The sequence below is a fragment of the Acomys minous genome, assembly GCF_964271855.1.
Source record: "Acomys minous genome assembly, chromosome: 1".
In the NCBI taxonomy this organism is placed as follows: domain Eukaryota; kingdom Metazoa; phylum Chordata; class Mammalia; order Rodentia; family Muridae; genus Acomys; species Acomys minous.
Window position 1 is genome coordinate 141,953,426 of NC_140483.1, and position 10,998 is coordinate 141,964,423.

The window sequence follows — 10,998 nt, forward strand, 5'->3', positions numbered from 1 at the left end:
GTGGTGGAGCACACGCCTTTAATTGAAACACTTGGGAGTCAGAGGCAGGTGGATCGCTGCTACTAGTGTAAGGTTAGTCTGGTTTACAAAGCGAGTCAAGTCTCGGACAGACAAGGCTACACAGAGAAACCCTGTTTTAAAGGGGAGAAAAAAAAGCTCTTCATTAATATGAGGGCCAGAGTTGGCATCTTAACCACCTAACAAGCCAGGATTCCTGCGAAGTGCCTGTAACTCCAGCCCAGGAGATTGGACGCCGTCTTCTGGCCTCCATGTTCACAAGTTCTCCCCCTCCCCCACCTCTATACACCCACTCAGACACGTATTTTGTATACCTTGTCAAATACCAAAACCAGTAACTTTGGATGACTGTTTTAAAGTTCATAGAACCTTCCAATGTCTCTCCTAGGATACAACAAGCTCCTTAGCTACATCAGAAGAAATTAGCTTACAGAGAAAAGTCAACCCTTAGTGCTCGGAGTAATAAAGAAATGACAGGGCTGGAAGGACAGCTCAGTGGTTAAGAGAGCCTGACTACTCTCGGAGAGGCTCGGTGTTTCGTTTCCAGCAGCCACATGATTGTTCACAACTGTCCGTGACTCTGGTTCCAGCTCTCTGAGGGCACTACACAAGCGCATACCCAGGCAGGCAGAATGTTCTTAAAACCAATAGGGCCTGGGACAAAAGAGGAAATAGAAATGGGACTAGGGAGGGCCATGGCAAATAGAGAGGTGATAGGAAGTCAGTTTAATGGGTGGGAGGGGTTGTGGAGCCAGTTGTGTTCTGGATGGGAAGCTGTTGTGGAGTACATGGTGAGGATTGGCCAGTTCCAGTGGGGCTCCTGGAGATCTAACCAATCATGGGTTTGCCTGAGTAAAATGCCAGCAGAGGCGAGGAGACAACTGAGGCCTGTTGGAAGGGCCTAGGGAAAAGGCCTGCTTAGTAAAACCTGTGTTCTTGCCACAAGTTGGCCTCTACTACAGGAGGACAGCCATCGGAATGGTGATACTTAGGAGCTACAATCTTAGGATGGTGCAGATTCCCATAGCCCACACTACCGCTTATACAGGGAACGCTGCCCACATTCCCGGTGGAGCCCTCTTCCTGGCATTCCTGTTGAGCTACACTGCCCTAGCTAGTATCACAAGAGGCTGGATGGAACCACAAAAACACTGCCCTTCTCTGTGACCTTCTGCCTTCTCTAGCCCTGTCAGGTTGTGCTGACATCAATTTTAATGAGGCTGATGATACCGCTGGGTTGACATTTTGGAAAGGGAGTCAAGTTACCAGCCTGCTTCAGCCTGCCAGGGAGTCACAGGAAAGCCACCAAGATTGCAGTAAGAATGAAAGTCCTCCCCAGAGCCGACTAGTGAGCCTGCTGGATAATCTGACGTGGTGGAAGAGACAGGACTAATGTGAGGGAGCGTGTCTGAGGGGTTATTTTCCCATAGAAGAAGGGGCTTGAAGACTGAGTATATTTATAAGCACATGCTGGTCCCAAACAGCATGGAGAAGCAAGGTCTCAGTCCCTGAGCCCTGGGCTGGTGTTGGATCCCTCAAACTGCTGCCTCTTGAGCTGTCCGTGTGTCAGTGTGGACCATTCTGATTTCTGTCTGGCCAGCTGCAGGGTATTTCTAGTACCCTTCCCCCTCACCACCCAGAAAAGCAGGTAAAGGTTTGGGTTAGTGGGGGGTATCACCTATGCGTGAGGCTCAGCAGTCGGTGGGCAAAACCAGAGAAGGGCTGAGCTCTCACCCCCACACTTTCCCTGAGCCTGAGTGGATTGAGATGTCTTCTCAGATGCTCAGGAACACCAGAAAGTTCACTGTGCTTGTCTCTCTAAGAGATTTTGGGTAGAATGACCAGGATACTCATTAACAAGAGTGCTTTCAGTTAGAGAAGGAGAAGGTGGCTGTGGGTTCCTTGAGGATTATTTTAGTCATCCCTTGCATGCAGCAGCCACACTGATCTAAGATTCCAACCCAGCCCTCGGTAGTCCAAACTGTTTGTTGCTTTTGGGCTCCTGGTTTCTGGGTCATTTTTGTTTTGTTTTGTTTTGGAGGCAGGCTTTCACTTACTCTGTAGACCAGACCGATGTCGAACTCACAGAGATCTACCTGTCTCTTCCACCTGGATGCTGGAATGGTGTGTGTCAGGCTTGCCTTTTGTGTTTTTAAATGGAATCTGGCAATGTTATGCTCAGCAAGGCTCAGTCTCCAGCCTCAACTTGCTGAGTAGCTGGGACTGACTACAGGTGTATGGCATTGCTTGCCTTGCCAGCAGGTAAATGACCAAAAAAAAAAAAAAAAAAAAAAGACTGGGGAAATTCAAGTGCCCAATGACGGCGGCCCACTCCAGGTTGCCCTATATCCTGTTGTCCAGTGGCAGTCCCTGGGGAGCTCTCTGCAACCTCCCAGTGCCTGCAGGGCCCTCCGGACATGGGGTCCCACCACAGCTGCTCCTGTCCTCTCTTCCCAGCCATTCTTTCTGCCACCTGCTTCCTCATGCCATCCGGGGGGGGGGGGGGAGCTGTACCTTCCTGAGCACTTCAGTTCATTCATGCCACCTCTACAGTCTAGACACCCTTCCTTCCTCAGCACAAGAACCCGCCCCACACAGAGCAAAGGCCTTAGTGCCACAGGACTCTTCACGGAGCCTCTCCAGGCTATCTGATGCCCCAATGGCCAGGCTGTCTCTTCCCTGTCTTGTCTCCCTTGTCTGGTGGTGAATACCATGGCCTGTGTCGGCCTCTTGCTGGGTCTGCGACACTGGCACGCACTTGCCTCTGTGGCCAAATGCAGTGCATGCCTGGGGCCTCCCCAGCAGACAGCTTTATACAAGGATTCCCCTACAGACATATAGAGGCAGCTCCAAGTCTCTCTCTTTGGCCTGCAGATACCTGTCTCTGCATGAGTGTGTGTGCGTGAGTGCATGTGCAAATTCCTCCCTTTTAGAAGGAGAGCAGCCCACTCTAATGACCCCCACAGTAGCTGAATTTTGTTACAGTGATACTATTTTCAAGCAGAATCACTTTCTGAAGTGCTGGGGTTAGGGTTTCAACATGTGAACGTAAAGGTTACACACACCAGCCCGAACACCAAACGAGCCATTCCTGAGGCCCGCTGAAACAGCTCCCATATCTCGAGGTCAAGTGCTCGGAACACAGTGTGGAAAAAAAGCAATGTTACCAGCTTTTCGGGTAAGCTTAGGCTCTGGCTGCCCCCGCAGGTTAGGCACAACTCAGCCATCTCCACTAAACTGAAGAAAAGTGAGAGTGACAATAAGAAAGATCCATTGGCCACATTGGGGAGAGGAATAAAGGTGTCCTTGACACCAATTTTGTCTTTAGGATACTGACACAAGATTTGGGGTTAAGTAGATGTACGTACCTGCCAAGTAGTCTGACGGAGGTGTGGTAATTGACCCATTATCTCTGGTGTAGTCTGTCTTTGCAAGGTGGTCTGATCAGTTTTAATGTGTTAACCTCTGAGGGTTCAGCCTTCATGGGTAATTGTCCTCATGGTGAGGAAGGCTCTGTCCATGAAGTTTTGTTTTTCTCGAAATACAAAGTGACTAAAGAGGAAATTTTAGTGTATCTCTTAGGCTGTGGACATAGCTCAGTTGGTAGAATGCTTGCCTGGCATGGTGATGCATACTTGTAATCCCAGCACAAGGGAGGTGAAGGCAGGAGGATCAGGAGTTCAAGACCAGCCCGTGCCACATGAGATCCCATCTCAACAACAGAAAAGGCAGCTGTTCCATGTCTCAGATGGTTTTCTTCTGAACCACTTCTAATAAACCATGGTTCTCAGAACCCCTCACTGGGCTCCTGGTGTGGCTAGAACTCCAGGAAAGCTTCTATAGGTTAACCTATCTGCTGTGAAGGGTGTGCAAGGAGACACAAGCAGTGTTTATTATCGTTTATTTTATTACTGATCTATGATAAGCTATTTAGTTGTTTGTTTGTTTTGAGACGGTTTCTCTGTGTAGCCTTAGCTATCCTGGACTTGCTTTGTAGACCAGGCTGGGAACTGATGGAGATCCACCTGCCTCTGTCTCCCAAGCACTGGGATTGCAGGTGTGCACCACCATGCCCAGCCTCCATATTTTTAAATCAAGCCCTTAAAATAGTGATAATTGATGGATTACCTTTTCAAGCAAAATAAGTACCTGAGAGAGGTCAGCTTCCAGGAGGAAAGGATTTCTCTGCCCATAGTTTCAGTGCGTGGCTACTTGGCTGTTTGCATGGTTTATCCATCAGTCCACTCTGCATTTCTGAATGAAGACGGTAGATAGTTCAGGGCATTCCTGCATTGGCTCATCGGTGGCCTCACTGCAGTGTGTGTGTGTGTGTGTGTGTTGTCTTCCTCCTTGCTCTCCATCATCTTATTTTTGTGACAGGATCTTTTACTGAACTCTATTAATTCAGATAGGCTAAGCCGGGCGTGGTGGCACACACCTGTAATCCCAGCACTTGGGAGGCAGAGGCAGGAGGATCTCTGTGAGTTCGAGGCTAACCTGGTCTACAAATTGAGTCCAGGGCAGCCAAGGCTATATAGATAAACCCTGTCTCAAAAAACAAAACAGGCTGGCTGGCCAATGAAATCCAGGGCTCCCCACCTGGCTGGCTCAGTAGCACCCAGACTACATATGTGGTCTATACAGATTTTACTCATGGGTGCTGGGAATCCAAACTCAGGTACTCTTGCTTGGTGGCAAGCACTTTGCTGACTGAGCCATCTCCACAATCCTTCGCCTCACACTTTAACAAAGTTAACCCAAGAGTTGTGTGTAGGTGCTCAGACCTGCACTAAAAGGCTTAAGCTGGAAAATTCCCTAAAGTACAAGGCGAGCCTTGGCTTCATAGTGAGTTTGAAGCTAGCCTGGACCACAATAAGACTTACAAGAAAAAAACCAAAAAAAACAAAACCAGGTACATGTGTAATGTGTAGGTGGTGCCTGTAATCCTAGGACTCAGAGATGGAGGTAGGGGCATTATAAATTTAAGGCCGTCCTGAACTACATAACAAGACTTATCTCAAAAACAACAAAAGAAACCATTTTGGGTTTTTTGTTTTTTTGTTTTGTTTTGTTATGTTTTTCTGAGACAGGGATTCTCTGTGTAGTCTTGGCTGTCCTGGACTCACTTAGTAGACTGGGCTGGCCTCAAACTCACAGCGATCCACCTGTCTCTGCCTCCTGAGTGCTGGAATTAAAGGCATGCGCCACCGTGCCTGGCTTTGTTTTTTTGTTTTTTTCAAGGCAGGGTTTCTCAGTAGCCCTGGCTCCCAATTTAACTCTAACAAGACTACAAACTTAAATACAAACACAGTTTTCAGAAAAGGCTGTGGTGGACACACATAGAATCCCATCACTTGGGAGGCAGAGGCAGTTCCAGGCTAGCCCTGGCTAGTCTGGGCTATAAAGTGACATCTTTTATTCAAAACAAAACAAAACAAACAAGCTATAGCTCCTGATGTGGGGAAAGGGGCTTGCAGTAGCCTTGACCACTTGAGTTCAGTCACTGAGCCCCACAAGGTGAGAGAACTGACTCCTGCATCCTGCAAGTTGTTCTCTGACCCCAACACGAGTGCCCCGGCATGGGGGCACTTACACATAAAACACAAAACAAATTAAAATGTAATTAAAAGGGGAGGGGCATGGAGAGATGGCTCCACACTTAAGAGCACTGGCTGTTCTTCCAGAGGCACAGGGTTCAGTTCCCAGCACCCACATGGCAGCTCACAGCTGACTGTAACTCCAGTTCCAGGGGATCTAGCATCCTCCTACAGATAGACATACAGACGAAACACCAGTGAACGTGAAATCAAAATAAATAGTTAAAACAAAGCAGCAGTAACAACAAACCCAAAACAAAAATCTAACTGATTGGAAAAAAACAGGAAAGCGCTACCAGCCTCAGGCCCAAGGCATGACCCATAAAGGGAAACAGTAATACACTGTACTTCATTAAAATGAAGAGCCTTTGTTTTGCAAAAAACTATGGAACAGGGGTAGCTACAGACTGGAAGAAAATACCTACAACTTACCTAGCTGACAAAAGGACTAGAATTTAAACATACAAAATGAAAACTCAGCAGGAAAAATCAGTAGCATTAGAAACGGTGAGCTGAGCCAGGTGATGGTGGCGCACGCCTTTGATCCCAGCACTGTGGGAGGAAGAGGCAGGCAGATCTCTGAGTTTGAGGCCAGCCTGGTCTACAGAGTGAGGTCTTTTTTGTTTTGTTTGTTGGGTTTTTTTTAGATGACAGAATTGTAGTCATGGCTGCCAAAGGGTAAGGGGTGGTGGGTGCGGTAGGAAGCTGAGATGGAAGATAACATTGAATGATCCTGTGCTTTATTGGAGCAAATCAGAATTAATGGAAAGGTCTCAAGAGAGAAGGGTTTTGAGCTGGAGAGACGGCTCAGCCATGAAGAGCACTCTGCATGGCTCACAACTGCCTGTAAGCACAGCAGTAGGGGGTCCAGCACCCTCTTTTCCCTTCTTGGGCACCTGCATAGACATGCCACACCCACACAGACACCCACACATTAGAAACAAAAGCAAATCTAGGAGATGGCGGGGAATCCAGGCAGCATTTAAGGTGCTGAGTCAAGAGGACTGAATTTGAGGCCAGCCTAGCCTACACAGTTGGATGAGATTGGGGCAGGGGGATGCAGACACACCCATTGGTCACCCTGATCCCCTGTGGATGTTTAAAGTTCCCAGCACCATTACGAACAAAAGTTGAGATCTCAGTGATCTGCAACCAGTGAGCCAAGGAGATGGAAAGACCATGGAGCGATGGTCCTCCCAGAGGGGTGGACCTAGCTAGGCGATGACACTAGTGACCTCTGTGTGGATGAAGGTGGCAACAGGTCACCTGCAGTGGGACCAGGCTATGCGGTGCAATCCTCACCCAACAGCTCTCTGGTGGCCCTATCCCCCCCACAGGAGGAAGTTCCTAGCCGGATGGGGGAAACTGACTTAGCCCTGATGCTCTCTGCTTTTGGGTGTGTGTTTTTCAGGCTTCACACATCGAAGCAAGCACTCTTTCCCCACGCCAGAGCCTATGCTTCCTGACTGTCTCAGGACCCTGTGCCCGTGCAGGCCTGCAGGCAGGAGCCAGCGCAGGAAGGAATCAGTATCAGTAGGAAGGGATTGGAGGTGGGGAGGTGGAGCCTGAGCCCAAAGGTTTACCCTCCTGAGCCTTTTCCAGAGACCGGCAGGCACCATCTTTTATCCCCCATCTCTTGGTGCATGTTTTCCACTGCATTTAATTACAATTGCTTGCACGAAAATGGCTGGGAGGGTATTTGCCTGGGCAAGTGATCTATCTTCCTGCCCTCTATTTAAATGTAAGCCCCGTGTTAGCGCTGGACAGAGGCATCATATTTGTTCTTCTTCCCAGAGCAGCCACCCTGGAAAAATCTCTCTGCATTTCCGTATTGTCGCCTTTTTATTAAGAAATTTTACTGTATGGGTATGGGTGTTTTACTTTCATATATGTCTGTACACCTTGTGCCTACAGAGCCAGAAGAGGACATTAAATCCTCTAAAACTGGATGGTTGTGAGCCACCATATGGGAGTCTACTCCAGATCCTCTGGAAGAGCAGCCAGTGCTTGTAACCACTGAGCCATCTCTGCAGTCCCTCCCTTGTTATGGCTGCCAGGGCCCAGATTTACTTACTAAAATCTTTGGTGACCAAGATTGCTATCATTTGTGGCTTCTCGGGCAGACTCAGTTTGGGCTTCTCGTTGCCTTTGGTATAATTTGCTATCAGACGTGTATGTGTGAACATTCTTTTTTTTTTTTTGGTTTTTCGAGACAGGGTTTCTCTGTGTAGCCTTGGCCATCCTGGACTCACTTTGTAGACCCAGCCCCCCCCCCAAGTGCTGGGATTAAAGGCGTGCGCCACACGCCTGGCTGTGTGAACATTCTTTACTTTTACTGCAAACACAAACGCCTTTCATTTTATTGCAGTTTATAGGGAAGGACCACAGCCCTTTCCTGCACGTTCTGGTCCCTGGCACAGAGCAGGCACTCTGGAATATGAGTTTCTGGATGTACGTGTGAGGCACCTGCAGGAAACAGAAGCAGGCAAAGTGGTCAAAGGTCACAATCCTGGAAGCAGGGGATACCCACAGTTGGCTTTAGCTCTCTTGTCACCCAGGGTAGGATGGACACAGCTAAGAAACTAGCCTCATGCTATAAGGAGATGCCCAAGGCTGAGAAAGCAGGAAGTAGGTGTCTGCGTGACTCATAACGAGCCTATAAATGGAACTCAGGAGGCAGGGAGATCAGCCTCTGGCCACGACATCAGGGCAGGTCTTTGGCAGCTGGGGTGGGGACCCATGAGTGGTTTAATAACTCACTTCTTCCTCAAATGAACTTGCCAGAAAACTGACTTCAGTAACAGGCCCATCAGTCATGTCCTCCCGGGATGCTGAACGAGCCTGGGAGAGTGAACGGATGTGGTGAATTAGTCCGCAGACTTCCAGAACATTACACCCTGCTGTTCAGGCTGTGCTCTGGAGCATGTGAGGACTCCCCCACGCCCAGCTCCACAACACAGTTCTAAAACACGGCTCCTGCGTGACACAGAGCAGAGCAGGCACTATCTTTCCTGGTGCTCAGCATGTCCCTAGGTTTTGCCCTGGGTTTGGTGTTGTATACTGTCCCAGATGGTCCCCGACGCCAAGTACATTAGGGTGGCAGGGGAACATCAAAGAGGGTCAGCTAATAATTAAAAGGTAAGAGGCCGGCAGAGAAGACAGTTCCCTGAGAGCCTACGAAGGAGTGAGAGGAAATGACTAAGGCACAAGAGCAAGCAGAAGATGGCTAGGCTTAGAGTGCTGGAGAGAACCTCACCAGGAAACAGCCTGTGGCCTGGAGGTGACAGAAGGAACATGGCACCAGGGTTCTCTAGCTCTTTCTTGCCTCTTCCGCCAGCCACAGGAAAGGATCCAGTTCTGGCCTTTACTTTGTTTTGAAAACCCTTCCCACATACGCTCACCCATTTGGACAGATTGAACACTGATTCACCAGCCAACCAGGAAAAGCCACAGAGAGCACCAGAAACTATCAAAACACAGGATCAAGAGCAGGTAAATTGCATCCGCTAGCTGTTCAGTGGTAGAGCACTTGCCTATCATGTCAGGGTGCTGGGCCTCAGATACGAAAAGTAGGGAAGCAAACAAGCAAAAAACCTATATTGCTTGCTGCAGTGTGGGGAAGTAAGCTTTTAATTCACTCCGAGTTTTTTATTTAGTAACGATATCAGCCTAATTGATTGTTTTTGTGTGTGTGTGTGTGTGTGTGTGTGTGTGTGTGTGTGTGTGTGTGCACGTGTGCATTTCTTTCATGACCAGGTCTCATGTAGGGATGGCTGATTAAAGGTATGCGCCACCACGCCCAGCAGGATGGCTATTTTTAAATGTGACTTCTCTTCATTGTAGGCTTTTATCTTTTATTTTTCGCAAAGTCTCTAGCTCTGGCCTGTAACTATGTAAACCAGGCTGGCTTAGAACTCAAAAGGGATCCCAGCACTCAGGAGGCAGAGGCAGATGGATCTCTGAGAGTTCCAGGCCTGCCTGGTCTACAAAGCGAGTCCAGGACAGCCAGGGCTGTTACACAGAAAAATCCTGCCTGGAAAAACCAAAATGAAGGAGGAGGAGGAGGAGGAGGAGGAGGAGGAGGAGGAGGAGGAGGAGGACGACGACGACGACGACGACGACAACAACAACAACTCAGTAGCGATCTGTCTACTTCTGCCTCCTGAGTTCTAAGATTAAAGGTGTATGTTACCACCCCCAGATTAATTTTTTATTTAATCACAGATTACATAAAGTTACAATGATTTTCATTCCTCTTGATTTTTTTTTTTCTTATATTTTGTTCATTCTTAATTTAGACATAGCAGCACGTGCTAGTAAACTCAGCGCTCAGGTAGATCAGAAGCTCCAGGCCGTCTGTAGCTATATTGCAGATCAGAAAACAGCCTAGGCTCTCCGAGGCCATGTCTCAAAACAAAAACAAACCCACAACAATAAAGAATGGAATTACCTATCCCCGTTCTCTGCAGCCCTAGCTGATGTGGAACCCACTGTGTGGCAGCAATTCCGGCCAGGGCTGCAACTATGGGCAGGAGCCACCATGCTTGGCTGAGATTGTTTTCTTTAGCCAAAAGTGACCGGGTTTCTTTAATGTCATATTTCCTATTCTCTGTGATCAAGCTCTGTCGCTCTGCCAACTAACACAGCACACGTATGTCCTGTCCAGCCACGAGCCCAGCTTCTATCCCCTTTCATTGTCTCCAGCAATGGGCCATTGATGTTGGCTTTTCTTTCTTTTCTTAATAATTCATTTTTATTTCATGTGCATTTTGCCTGAATGTACACCTGTGTGAGGATGTTGGGTCTTCCAGAACAGAAGACAGCTGTGCTCTGCCATGTGGTTGCTGGGAATTGAACTCAGGTCCTCTGGAAGAGCAGTCAGTACTCAACCACTGAGCAATCTCTCCAGCCCTTGATGTTGATTTTTTCAAGACAGCTCTGGCTGTGCTGGTACTTTTTCTGTAGACCAGGCTGGCCTTGAACTCACATCGATCCGCCTGCCTCTGCTTCCCTGAATGCTGGCATCAACGGTGTGCGCCACCACGCCCAGTGACTCGCACTCTTTGGGGCACACACTAGTTCTCTGTGGGTGTTGCTTGCTCTCTGTTTCTTCTGCTCTGCTCACCCCCTCCCCCCCCCACCTCCTACCCGCTGCTTTCCTCATCGTCAGTCTCTTTCTCCCTGGGGATGGTTTCTAGAGTTCCCTCTCTCCCAGCCAGGTTCAGATGTGTTTCTTCCTGTTTTGTGGGCAGTCTGAAGTGCATGTTTATTCCAATGTGTTCAAACCTTGCCCTACTCCACTCTCCAGTTCTGTGTAGTCAAACAGGCGATTAATCTAATTCTTTTTTTTTTTTTTAGATTTATTTATTATTATCTGCCAGAA